Source organism: Macaca fascicularis, chromosome 10 (genome assembly GCF_037993035.2).
Source record: "Macaca fascicularis isolate 582-1 chromosome 10, T2T-MFA8v1.1".
Classification (NCBI taxonomy): Eukaryota; Metazoa; Chordata; class Mammalia; order Primates; family Cercopithecidae; genus Macaca; species Macaca fascicularis.
The window spans coordinates 54,394,443-54,406,626 of record NC_088384.1 but is presented as its reverse complement, the minus strand read 5'-3'; the positions used below and the strand labels follow the sequence as shown (position 1 = coordinate 54,406,626).

The following is a 12,184-nucleotide window of genomic DNA, read 5'->3' as shown; positions in this document are numbered from 1 at the left end:
AGCTTAGTTCAACAGTCTTTCCAAGTGCGTGAGTATTTTTAGATGATATTTAGCCCCCTTTACATTGAAAGATGAAACGCAGCAACTGAAACTCAGTGTGTACTCTTATCTTGGTGGGGAGGTAATTCCCCATAAGATGTTGTGTCCCCATAAGATGACGAACTTTCAACAAATTCAAAATATAGGATGTTATCACACTTGCCCTTTTTCAGAGAACACTTTAATGAAAAAAAGAAAGACTAAAGAAAGACTAAAAGAAACATTTTTCAATATTCAAGGTCACATAGGATAACTTTGAAAGTCTAAGTTCATAAAAACAGAAAATAAATCTAAAGAAAAGTAAAAACGAGGATCGGGAAAAGATCATAAAAAGATTGACCATCTAAACAACAAACATTGGCTTTCTAAAAGACAAACACATGTTTATTTGGGACTAGAGCATTGCAATGAGAATACTCCTGCCATATTATACCATGTGGATATTTAGAGATGTAAAGAAAAACCATGGTTTCTAAAGGAAAAAAGAATGAGGAGAATTGCATAATTGTTTTGAAAGCATTATCCCTGGCTACAAAGATCACAAGGGTGATGCCAGTCTGAATTTGGACAGGCAATTGATGGGCAAATATCTTTGCAGGAGTATGTTTTGTGTAAGTTTGCGATGATCTTTGCACAACGGTGTGGTTTTTTCAGAGGCTACTGTGATAATTTTTATTATTAAGCATACAAGCATGAGAACATTCTCTTCGTGGCTTTTCCTGGCTCTATTTGTGGGGGATTTTTTTTTAACATTAGTAATTCCATTTTGATTCTGACAATTTTCACAAGATTATAAAGTTTATATTTTTCCCATGGAAAAAATTAAATATATAACTTAAAATGTAGAGCAAAAAGTGGAGGATTTTTTAAAAACAGAAATAAGTTTTCAGGATTAATATAAACTTCTAACTGGTCACACATGATAATTCAACAGATGGCCTTAACTATCTAATAAAACAGTCATTCTATATGAACAAATGCAGAAGAAAATATGTTTTCTAAGTGTTTTATTCAGTTCTAATTGTCCTAATAATAGCTTAAACACATTGTCCATGTACGGAGAACTTTTATTAACATCCCTTAGGATTATAAATATAAGAAGCAGAGAACTTGCCGGGCGCGGTGGCTCACGCCTGTAATCCCAGCACTTTGGGAGGCCGAGGCGGGTGAATCACAAGGTCAGGAGATCGAGACCACGGTGAAACCCTGTCTCTACTAAAAATACAAAACATTAGCTGGCGCGGTGGCGGGCGCCTGTAGTCCCAGCTACTCAGGAGGCTGAGGCAGGAGAATGGGGTGAACCTGGGAGGCGGAGCTTGCAGTGAGCCGAGATCGTGCCACTGCACTCCAGCCTGGGCAACAGAGCAAGACTCCGTCTCAAAAAAAAAAAAGGTCTTCTATATTGTCACACTGGCTTTCTAGCATGTCTTCATAGATATCCACAAGAAAAGGCAGGTAGGGGGAACTAAGACTTGGTTGTAAATTGAGTAATTGATTTAACAGGTTAACATATTTGGAAAGACCACGATCCTGCAAAATCCTAAAACCAACAAAACAAAACAAAAGAAAAACTTGTGTGTGAAGGAAGAACAGAAGCAGTAGAAAGATCAAGAGAAAATAAATCCTGAGACACAAACAAGAAATGGAGACTTGTTTTGAATGAATGAGGCTGAAACTAAATAAAACTTTCAAATTATGTGAGTCTTAATTAAGAGCTGGCCAGGTGCAGTGGTTCACACTTGTAATTGCAACACTTTGGGAGGCTGAGGCAGGAGGAACAGTTGAACTCATGAGTTCAAGACCAGCCTGGGTAATATAGCAAGATCTCATCTCTACTAAAAAATAATAATAATAATAACTCAGCTACACGTAGTGATGTGCCTCTATCCCAGCTACTTGAGAGACTGAGGTGAGAGAATCACTAGAGCCCAGGAGATCGAGACCACAGTGAGCTATGATTGTGCCACTGCACTACTTCAGCCTGGGCAATGGAGAGAAATCCCACCTCAAAAAAAAAAAAAAAAAAAAAAAAAAAAGGATAATTAAGAGATAAGTAGAATTAGTTTTAAAATGAAGTTTAAAAGTGTTCCTTTATAACTCAATCTGTACAACATGCAAAATAAGTCATCTTAAAAAGTAAAGGACAAAACCATGAGAGATGTTCTCTCTTTCTTTCTTTCTTTCCTTCTTCATTTTTTTTTTTTTTTTTTTTTTTGAGACAGAGCTTTGTTATTTCACCCAGGCTTGAGTGCAACGGTGTGACCTTGGCTCACTCTAACCTCTGCCTCCTGGGTTCAAGGAATTCTTGTGCCTCACCCTCCCAAGTAGCTGGGATTACACGTGTGCACCACCATGCCTGGCTAAATTTTTTTTTAGTGGAGACAGCATTCCACTATATTTTTATTTAATCTATAAATAAAACCTCCAACACTTTGGGAGGCCGAGGCGGGTGGATCACCAGGTCAGGAGTTCGAGACCAGCCTGGCCAACATGGTGAAACCCTGTCTCCACTAAAAATACAAAGAGTAGCTTGGTGGGTGACCCGTGCCTGTAGTCCCGGCTACTTGGGAGACTGAGGTGTGAAAATTGCTTGAACCCTGGAGACAGAGGTGGCAATGAGCCAAGATCATGCCACTGCACTCCAGCCAGGGAATCTCAAAAAAAAAAAAAAAAAAAAAAAAACTAATCGATAGCTGAGATCAAGCATTTTCAAAGGGAAGAAATTGCATTTGCATTTTATCAAAAGATTGATATAATTCTTTAACTCAAATAAATGAAACTCCACTACTAGAATCTTCCTCTATCGCTAAAAACGTTTAGGTTACACATCTGCTTCTAGGCAACAAATGGTTATTTTACCCTATACTCAGTCGGGTTCCTCATCATGGAATTAAACTATTCCTAAGACTTACAAAGCTAGAGGGTCACAGTGCAGAAATTTCCCAAAGCTTCAATGTTTCTCACGATAGCCCACTTAGAGGTTAGGTTTTCATTCTTTCAATTTGGACATCGTTCACCAATAAACCCTTGTGGTCCTTCCTGAGACCCTAACAATACAAGCATGAGAAAATTCACTCTTATTCTTTTTAAAACATGAAAAATCTTTCCTTTGAAAGTTGACTAAACTGGGCCTGGATCTATTTTACTCTTTTTCTAGTCTACTAATTCACTCTTACCAGAATCACTGTTGACTACAAAGAGCAGAACCAGTCCCTTCTCCATGTTGGCTAACAAACTCTAACCAACAGACGGGGAGTCTGTGCTGAGGTCCAGAGGAACAGCCACCAGGCACTCATCTGTGCCAGCAGACATCTGGGCTGGCAGAGGCTGGGCATCTGGACTAGAAGGTGCCTTAGGGGTCAGGGCCAGAGAAGAGGAAGAGAATCCAGTGCAGCGACCTCCTCCTAAAATTGTCACAAGCCACTCTGCTCACTAAAAAGCAGGATGCTTTAGGAAATAATGATTTATCCTGCATTTTCTTCCTCTTCAGCCATGTGGGATGATGGGAGGCAAAAATCCACAAGAACCTTTGTTATCCCTTCCCTAAAGTCAGAGACCACATCTTAGTCTACACGAGTCTCTGAAGCTAGCACTGGATGGAAATGAGGGACACAGAAATGTTCATATCATCATAGAATGACGCTTGAGGGTCACAGCCTCAATGTGTTATTTCTTTTTATTTTTTCTTATTTTTGAGATCGAGTCTCATTCTGTTGCCCTGGCTGGAGTGCAGTGGTGCAATCTCGGCTCACTGCAACCTCTACCTCCCTGGTTCAAGCAATTTCCCTACTTCAGCCTCTCAAGTAGCTGGGATTACAGGTGCATGCCACCATGACTGGCTAATATTTTTGCATTTTTAGTAGAGACAAAGTTTTACCATGTCGGCCAGACTGGTCTCGAACTTCTGATCTCAGGCAATCGATGTGCTTCGGCCCCCCAAAGTGCTGGGATTACAGGCATAAGTCACCGCGTCTGACCGAAATGTTTTATTTCTATACTCTTCCTTCCCAGCAGTGTCCTCCCTCAACATCTTATCTCAACGAGAGCCTCAGAAAGAATATCATGATGATGAGAGCGAGACAACTAAGCAGTGCAATGCTCACAGCTAGAAAAAGAAAAGAAAACACATTAGCTCCCAAAAATGTCATCACGAACATCAAAGACATCATGTCATTACATTTAATCTATAACTAAAAACCAACGAGGGGAAGCCTATATTCTCACGCTGAATTTCCTGTAAATAATTCAGAACATATCCTGAAGGGAGTGATAATTGTCATTACGAAAAATATCAAACATAAACAAAAGCACTAAGAATAGTACCATCAACCTATATATAACTCGTCACCCAGATCCTGGAATTATCAAGATATTGTCCCTCTTGCTTCATCTATAACTACCCACCCACCCCCGACCCCTGCATTTGCTGGCTAAACTATTTCTTTAATAATCTAAGACATCATGTTATTTCATCCCTACATACTTCAGGATGTGTCTCTAAAGCCCTTATAAAGACAGCCCGACATTGTGCGCCTCCCGACCCAAGACACTGAGAAGGACCCAGCCTCACTTCTGTCTTGTTCTACTAAAAAATGCAAAACTTCTACCTATTCATGAGAAAACACTAAACATCAAGCAAATCCAAATCAGGGACAGTCAACCAAATAACCAGACATTACCCATCAAACCGCCAAGGTCATGAAAGGCAAAGAAAGACTGAGGAATTGTCCCAGACTGGAGGAGACGAAGGAGATCGGACAGCTAAATGCAGTGTGGGATCCTACGACAAATCCAGCACCAGAGAAGGATATTAAAAGGGACATTTAGAGAAATTTACATAATTGTGTAGACCAGTACTGTCTCAACGTTAAGTTCAGTATTAAGAACAGTGTTAAGTTCCTGGTTTCAGTAATTGTATATGGGATAATTATACTACGATTTTCCAGTTTAGGGTTTAGGGAAAGCTAGGTGAACGGTATTTGGAAACTCTTTCTGCAGTACGTCCACAAATCTAAAATGATTTCAAAACTTTGAAATGGACCTTTCGTTATGTAACCAGAATGTCATATGGAATTATGATAACCCCGGCTAGAACTGAAAGTGCACCTGCTGCAGTTCACCCATGACTGCTGGATGTGTTCAGCTGGTAAAAGTTCCTCTTCACCTCATGGTTTCATCCACTCATATGGTATATGCTTAAATCAGTTTCTTTATTAGGGGTTGCAACATATCCTGCCCTTTTGCTGTATTTATTAGCTGGAATTCTTCTCTACAGAATTTTCCCTCAACAGGGACTATTTAGTTACCCTGAATTACAGTTAAAATGGGAAAAATAAATGCTTAAAACTCTTGTTTAGCTTTTTTTTTTTTTTTTTTTTTTTTGAGATGGAGTTTCACTCTTGTTGCCCAGGCTGGAAAGCAGTGGTGCCATCTCAGCTTGCTGCAACCTCTGCCTCCTGGGTTCAAGTGATTCTTCTGCCTCTGCCTACTGAGTAGCTAGAATTACAGATGCCAGCGACCATGCCTGGCTAATTTTTTTTTTTTTTTTTTTTTTTTGTATTTTTAGTAGAGACTGGGTTTCACTATGTTGACCAGGCCAGTCTCAAACTCCTGACCTCAGGTGATCCACCCACCTCGGCCTCCCAAAGTTCATGAGCCAGCACACCTGGCCTAAATCTCATCTTTCAATGGACACTTTTACATCATCCTAGTTAACATCAGGTGCCCTTGTCATGTATAAAGACAAAGCATTGCTCTTGTTTCTGTTTGGGAAGGCAGGCCTTGCTTGTTTTAGTTTCATATGACTTCATGGTTTTTGTACATTTTTTATTTCTCATAAATTACATATATTATTTTTCTTAATGCTTGAATTGGCCCATTGGCCATGCCTCAGTCACCCAAGTAGCTGGGACTACAGGCGCACACCACCATGCCTGGCTAATTTTTGTATTTTTAGTAGAGATGGGGTTTCACTATGTTGGCCAAGCTGGTCTCGAATTCCTGACTTCGTAATCCACCTGCCTTGGCCTCCCAAAGTGCTGGGATTATAGGTGTGAGCCACCGTGCCCAGCTTCAAAGCTTTTAAAATCGATTTATTGTTTTTGCTATATAAATAATTATTATTATTACTTTGAGATGGAATTTCACTCTTGTTGCCCAAGCAGAAGTGCAATGGTGCAATCTCGGCTCACTGCAACCTCTGCCTCCCGGGTTCAAGCGATTCTCTTGCCTCAGCCTCCTGAGTAGGCGGTATTACAGACACATGCCACCACGCCCAGCTAATTTTGTGTATTTTTAGTAGAAACAGGGTTTCACCATGTTAGTCAAGCTAGGCTCAAGCTCCTGACCTCAGGTTATCCACCTACCTTGGCCTCCCAGAGTACTGGGATTACAGGCATGAGCCGCCGTGCCTAGCCAATTATGTTGTTCTAAAAGATCTACACATGAGGTTCTTATTCCTTTTTTGTTTTGTTTTGCTTTGTTTTGTTTTGAGATGAGGTCTCACTCTGTCACCCAGGTTGGAGTGAAAGTCATACAATCTCAGCTCACTGAAAGTGGGTCCGGCCCACCTCAGCCTCCGAAGTAGCTGGGACCACAGGCATGCGCTACTTTGCACAAATTATTTTTTGTATTTTTTGGTGGAGATGGTGTTTTGCCATGTTGCCCAGGCTGGTCTCAAACTCCTGAACTCAGGCTATGCATCTGCCTCAGCCACCCAATGTGTTGGGATTACAGGTGTGAGCCACCATGCCTGGCAGAGGTTCTTACTCACTTCAATTTTTTCTCTAAGGTAAATGTCTAAGAGCAAGATTACTGAATAAAAAAAAGTCATTTTAATAGCCCCTCTAACAAGTGACCAAATACTAAATACATAACATTAAAGCAATATATTTATTTTTCACCAGCATTACCAGGATTTTAAAATCATTTCTTGTTCAGTTACTAGACATTTATTTACAGCATTAAGATTATTTTTTAAATGATCGGTAAATTAAATAATTCAATATTTTTGCTATTTTGTTTCCTATGGTGTGAACCATCATTTACACACCAAGTTCCCTTGAAATAATCTTAGAAATATGTCCTCACATACTATAATATTAAACTTTTAACTATCTCAAGTATTTCTCCATTCTAGTGCTTTCCTTTTCATCTTGTTATATTGTGTTGTTTTTAATTACAAGTTTTACATTTTTTATACAGCCATACTAACCTGGCTTGTTTTTTTTTTCTACTGCTTCCTTAATTCAAAAGTGTATTCTACTGACTCAGTGGCTGAATAAATTTAAAAACAAAAACAAGATCCAACCTTATGCTGCCTACACGAGACTCCCTTCAACTTTAAGAACACACAGACTCAAAGAAAAGCAGTGGAAAAAGGTATTCTATGCAAATGAAAACAAAAAAGTGCAAGAGTAGCTATACTAATACAAAACACATAGATTTTAAGCCAAAAACTGTAAAAAGAGAAAAACAAGGCTATTATATAAAAAGCCATATAAAATCATCAATACAACAGGAAGATGTAACAGTTATATATGTATTCAAACACTGGAGCACCTATAAAGCAATTATTAATAGACCTAAAGGGAGCAAAGAGTCCGAACAAATTTTAAAATTCAAAATTGTATCAATTATCTTTTCTGACCACAATGGAATAAAACTAAAAATCAGTAACAGGAGGAACTTTGAAAACTGTACAAACATGTGAAAATTAAACGAGTTCCTGAACAACCAATGGGTCAATGAAGAGATTCGAAAAGAAATTTAAAACTTTCCTGAGAAAATGTAAAAAGAAATTTAAAACTAAAAATGTTGTTTCCATATGAAAATGGAAACACAACATTCCAAAACCTATGAGATACAGCAAAAGTAGTTCAAAAGCAGGAGGACAAAGTTAAAGTGTAGAGTCTTCATTAATCTTCTATTTGCTTGTTAGTTTATGCAAGCAGTGTTAAGTTGCTATCAGCTTAAAATAAAGTTATAAAATAGTATCTGCAAGCCTCATGATAACCTCAAATCAAAAAAGACATACAAAGGATACACAAAGTAAGAAACGAAAATAAAAATAAAAATCATATCATCAGAGAAAATCAATTTCACTAAAAAGAAGACAGGAATGAAAGCAAAAAGGAAGAGAAGACCACAAAACACCTGAAAAACAAATAACAAGGTAGCAAGAGTAAGCCTTTACTTATCAGTAATAACTCTAAATGGACGGAACTCTCCAATCAAAATGACATACGTGGCAGAATGGATAAAATATAAGATCCATTTATCTGTTGCCTACAAGAAACACACTTCACCTATAAAGACACACATAGGCTGAAAATAAGGGGATGGCAAAATATTTCCTGTCAATGGAAACCAAAAAAGAACAGAAATAGCTATACTTATATCAGACAAAATAGACTTCAAAACAACAACTATAAGAAGAGACAAAGAAGGCCACTATACAGTGATAAACGGGTGCATTTAGCAAGAGGACATAACAATTGTAAATATTTATGCACTCAACACTGAAGAACCCAGATATATAAAGGAAATACTCTTACAGTTAGAGAGCTAGAGTTCAATACAATTAAAATTGGAGACCTTAACACCTCACTTTCAACATTGAATGGATCTTCCACACAGAAAATTAACAAAGAAGCAATGAACTTAATCTACATTTTAGAGCAAATTGGCCTAATGGATAGTTACAGAATATTTCATTCAAGAGTTGCTGAATACACATTATTCTTCATATGGCTTATTTTCAAGAACAGACCATATGTTAGGTCACAAAACAAGACTTAAAACATTAAAAAATTGAAAAAATATCAGGCATCTTCACTGACTACGAAGGAATAAAACTAGATACCAATAAGAAGAGGAATTTTGGAAACCATACACAAGCACATGTAAGTTAATATGCTCCTGAACAACCAGTGAGTCAATGAAGATATTAAGATAAATTTGAAAAATTTCTTGAAACGAATGGTAACAGAAACCATATACCAAAACTTATCATACACAAGAAGCAGTGCAAAGGCAGAAATTTATAGCTATAAGTGCCTACCATCAAAAAAGAAAAAAAAATCTTCAAATAAACAAATTAAAAACTAGAAAAGTAAGAACACATTAATTGCAAAATTACGAGAAAAGAAATAAAGATCATAAAGTAAGTAAATAAAACTGAAATAAAAAAATACACAAGATCAATGAAACAAAAAGTTGATTTTCTGCAAAGGTAAACAAAATCAAAAAACTTTTAGCCAGGCTGGGGTGGGCACGGTGGCTCACACCTGTAATTCCAGCACTTTGGGAGGCCAAGGTGGGCAGATTACAAGTCAGGAGATCAAGACCATCCTAGCTAACACAATGAAACCCCATCTCTACAAAAAAACACAAAAAATTAGCCGGGCATGGTGGTACGCACCTGTAGTCCCACCTACTTGAAAGGCTGAGGCAGAAGAATTGCTTGAACCCATGAGGCAGAGGTTGCAGTAAGCCAAGATCACACCACTGCACTCCAGCCTGGGTGACAGAGTGAGATTCTATCTTAAAAAAAAAAAAAAAAAAGAAAAGAAAAGAAAAGAAACTTTTAGCCAGACTAAGAAAAAAAAAAAATTCAAATAAAGAAAATCAAAGATGAAAAGGAGGCATTATAATGGATACTGCAGAAAATCAAAGGATCATCACTGACTACTTACTACAAGCCAGTAAATTGGAAAACCTAGAGGAACTGACAAATTCTTAGATACAACCTATCGGCATTAAATCATGAAAACATCCAAGACCAGAACAACAGATCAGTAACAATAAGATCGAAGCCATCATAAAAAGTCTCCCAGTAAAAAAAAAAGGCCAGGAACTGATTGCTTCACTGCTGAATTCTACCAAACATTTAAAGAACTACTACTAATCCTACTCAAGCTATTTTGAAAAACAGAGAAGGGAATGCTTCCAAACTTATTCTGTGAGGCCATTATTACCCTGATACCAAAATGAGACAAAGACATCAAAAGTAAACTATAGTCCAGTATTTCTAATTAATATTGATGCAACAACCCTCAAACAAATACCAGCAAAGCAAATTAAACAATACGTTAAAAAGATAATTCATCATGATCAACTGAGATTTATCCCTGGGATGCAATAACTGTTCAACACACAATCAATGTGGTCCATCACATCAACCGAATAAAGGACAAAATCATATGATCAATTGAAGCTGAAAACGCATTTGATACAATTCAACATCTCTTCATGCTATACATTCTCAAAAAGCTGGGTATAGAAGAAACATACCTCAGATAATAAAAGCCACGTATGAGAGACCTACAGCTAGAATCATAGGGCATGGGGAAAACGGAAAGCCTTTCCTTTAAGATCTGGAACATGACAAGGATGCACAATGTCACCACTGTTATTAAACATAGTGCTGGAAATCCTAGCTAGAGCAATCAGTGCAGCCCCGGATGCTGCCCCCAATCCGCCCCCCTGCCACCCAGCCAGCAGTTTAGCCCCCAATAGCACACCCAACCCACCCCCCAGCCACAGGCAGTGTAGCACCCGAGAGCGCCCCTAACCCACCCCTGCTGCCAGCATTGTAGCCCACTGGGGACAGTGCCAGGAGCTGAGAACCCGCAAGCCACGTCCCCCAACCCCCCACACCCCGCCTGTGGGCAGTGCAACTGCAGATACGCACCTACCCGGCTGCCTTTCTACCACTCCAGGCAAGCATCAGTCACTGTGGCGGCCACCAATTTCAGCTAGGTGAGGCGAGCCATGGTGCCACAAGCTCCAGCCTCCAGCCTTTGACAGGGGCTCCCCTTTCACCTCCTCCTGTAGCAGGGCATAGAGCAGCTTCCGCTGACAGCAGTCGTCCTACTGCTCCAGCTGCATTGCGGTCTCCATTGCCACTACCCATTGCCACCACCCACTCCAGCGAAAGGAGCCACAGAGCTGCAGGCTGCAGCCTCCAGCGTGTGTGTGGCAGGACTGTTCCTTCCCCCATTCTAAGCCAGGAACCAACTGCAGAATGGACAGACGCAGAAGAGCTTGCAATGGTCTGACTGGCCCTTAGCATGCTTTATATACCGAGATTCCTGGACTACATGTTCTGATTGGATGACAGCAAGTCTTAGGCAAACCAATCAGAACATGATAGTAAAGTCCTATCAGAATAGGCCTAGAGGTTTTCTGTCATCCAATCAGAACGTGGGTGGCTAGACGGAGCCGGAAGCGCAGACAGAGTGGTAAGATGGCCGCTGGGCAGCTGGAGCTGCTCCGCGCTCTGCTACAGAAAGAGGAGAAGAGGGGCCCGCCCCACCAACGACCCCACCACAGGCTGGAGGCTGGACCCTGGGGCACTGTGGCTCGCCTCCCTGAGGTTGGCGATGGAGACTTCACTGCAGCGGGAGTGGTAGAAAGGCGGCAGGGTAGGTGCGTATCCTCTGCTGCACTGCCCGCGGTGGGGAGTGACTTGGGGGCGCTCTTCAGGGTGTCACTGCCTTCAGCAGGGAGCAGGTTGGGGCGCTATCCAGGGCTGCACTGCCTGCCACAGGGGGAGGGTTGGGTTCCCCGCAGTAGGGCATGGGTTAGCGCGCTATCGGGGGTTACGCTGCCTGCCAGTAGGGGGTTGTTTGGGGTGCTTTCCGGGCGCTACACTGCCGGAGCGGGTTAGGGGCGCTATCGGGGGCTGCATTGCCGGAGGAGGCGGCGGCGGGTGGCAGAGGTGGTCGCCACAGCAGTGGCCTCCAAGGAAGGAGCCTGACTCCAGACTCTAGAGGACGGTCTCCTCTTACTCCTAATGGAGCATGGTGGGCGCACAGCGTTTCTGCAGGAATCCTGAGCAACGGCAGGACTCCCACACCCGTGGTGGTTCCCGGCTCTGTGTCCTCTCGCTGTGTTGCAGAGCCAACCTGCGACCCCAGGACACAGAGTAGCGGACACTACGAGGTGACAGGGCCCTGTGGGTGGAGGCATCAGGAACGGCAACTAGCACTTGGGTGGGGATGTGGCAGGGTCTGAGTGTCTGCTGTTCCTGCTCCGTGAGGAAAGCAGCCCCGTTGGGCCCAGCGGTTCCTGTGGAGTGGGGAGCCAGCCACTGTAAAGTCTCCAGTCCCCAACCCGGGCCCCAGTTCCTGGCCAGCTTGGA

The 12,184-nt window shown here is 41.1% G+C and overlaps 1 long non-coding RNA gene across 2 annotated transcripts in view; it reads left to right on the top strand.

Annotated features, from left to right (window-relative positions):
* The first annotated feature begins 11,272 nt into the window (after positions 1–11,272).
* Positions 11,273–12,184, top strand: part of LOC135965529 (uncharacterized) — a 28,145-nt gene continuing 27,233 nt past the window's right edge. For both annotated transcript variants that reach the window (XR_010578526.1, XR_010578525.1), the window contains exon 1: positions 11,273–11,469. This is a non-coding gene — a long non-coding RNA (uncharacterized lncRNA). The remainder of the gene's footprint in view (positions 11,470–12,184) is intronic.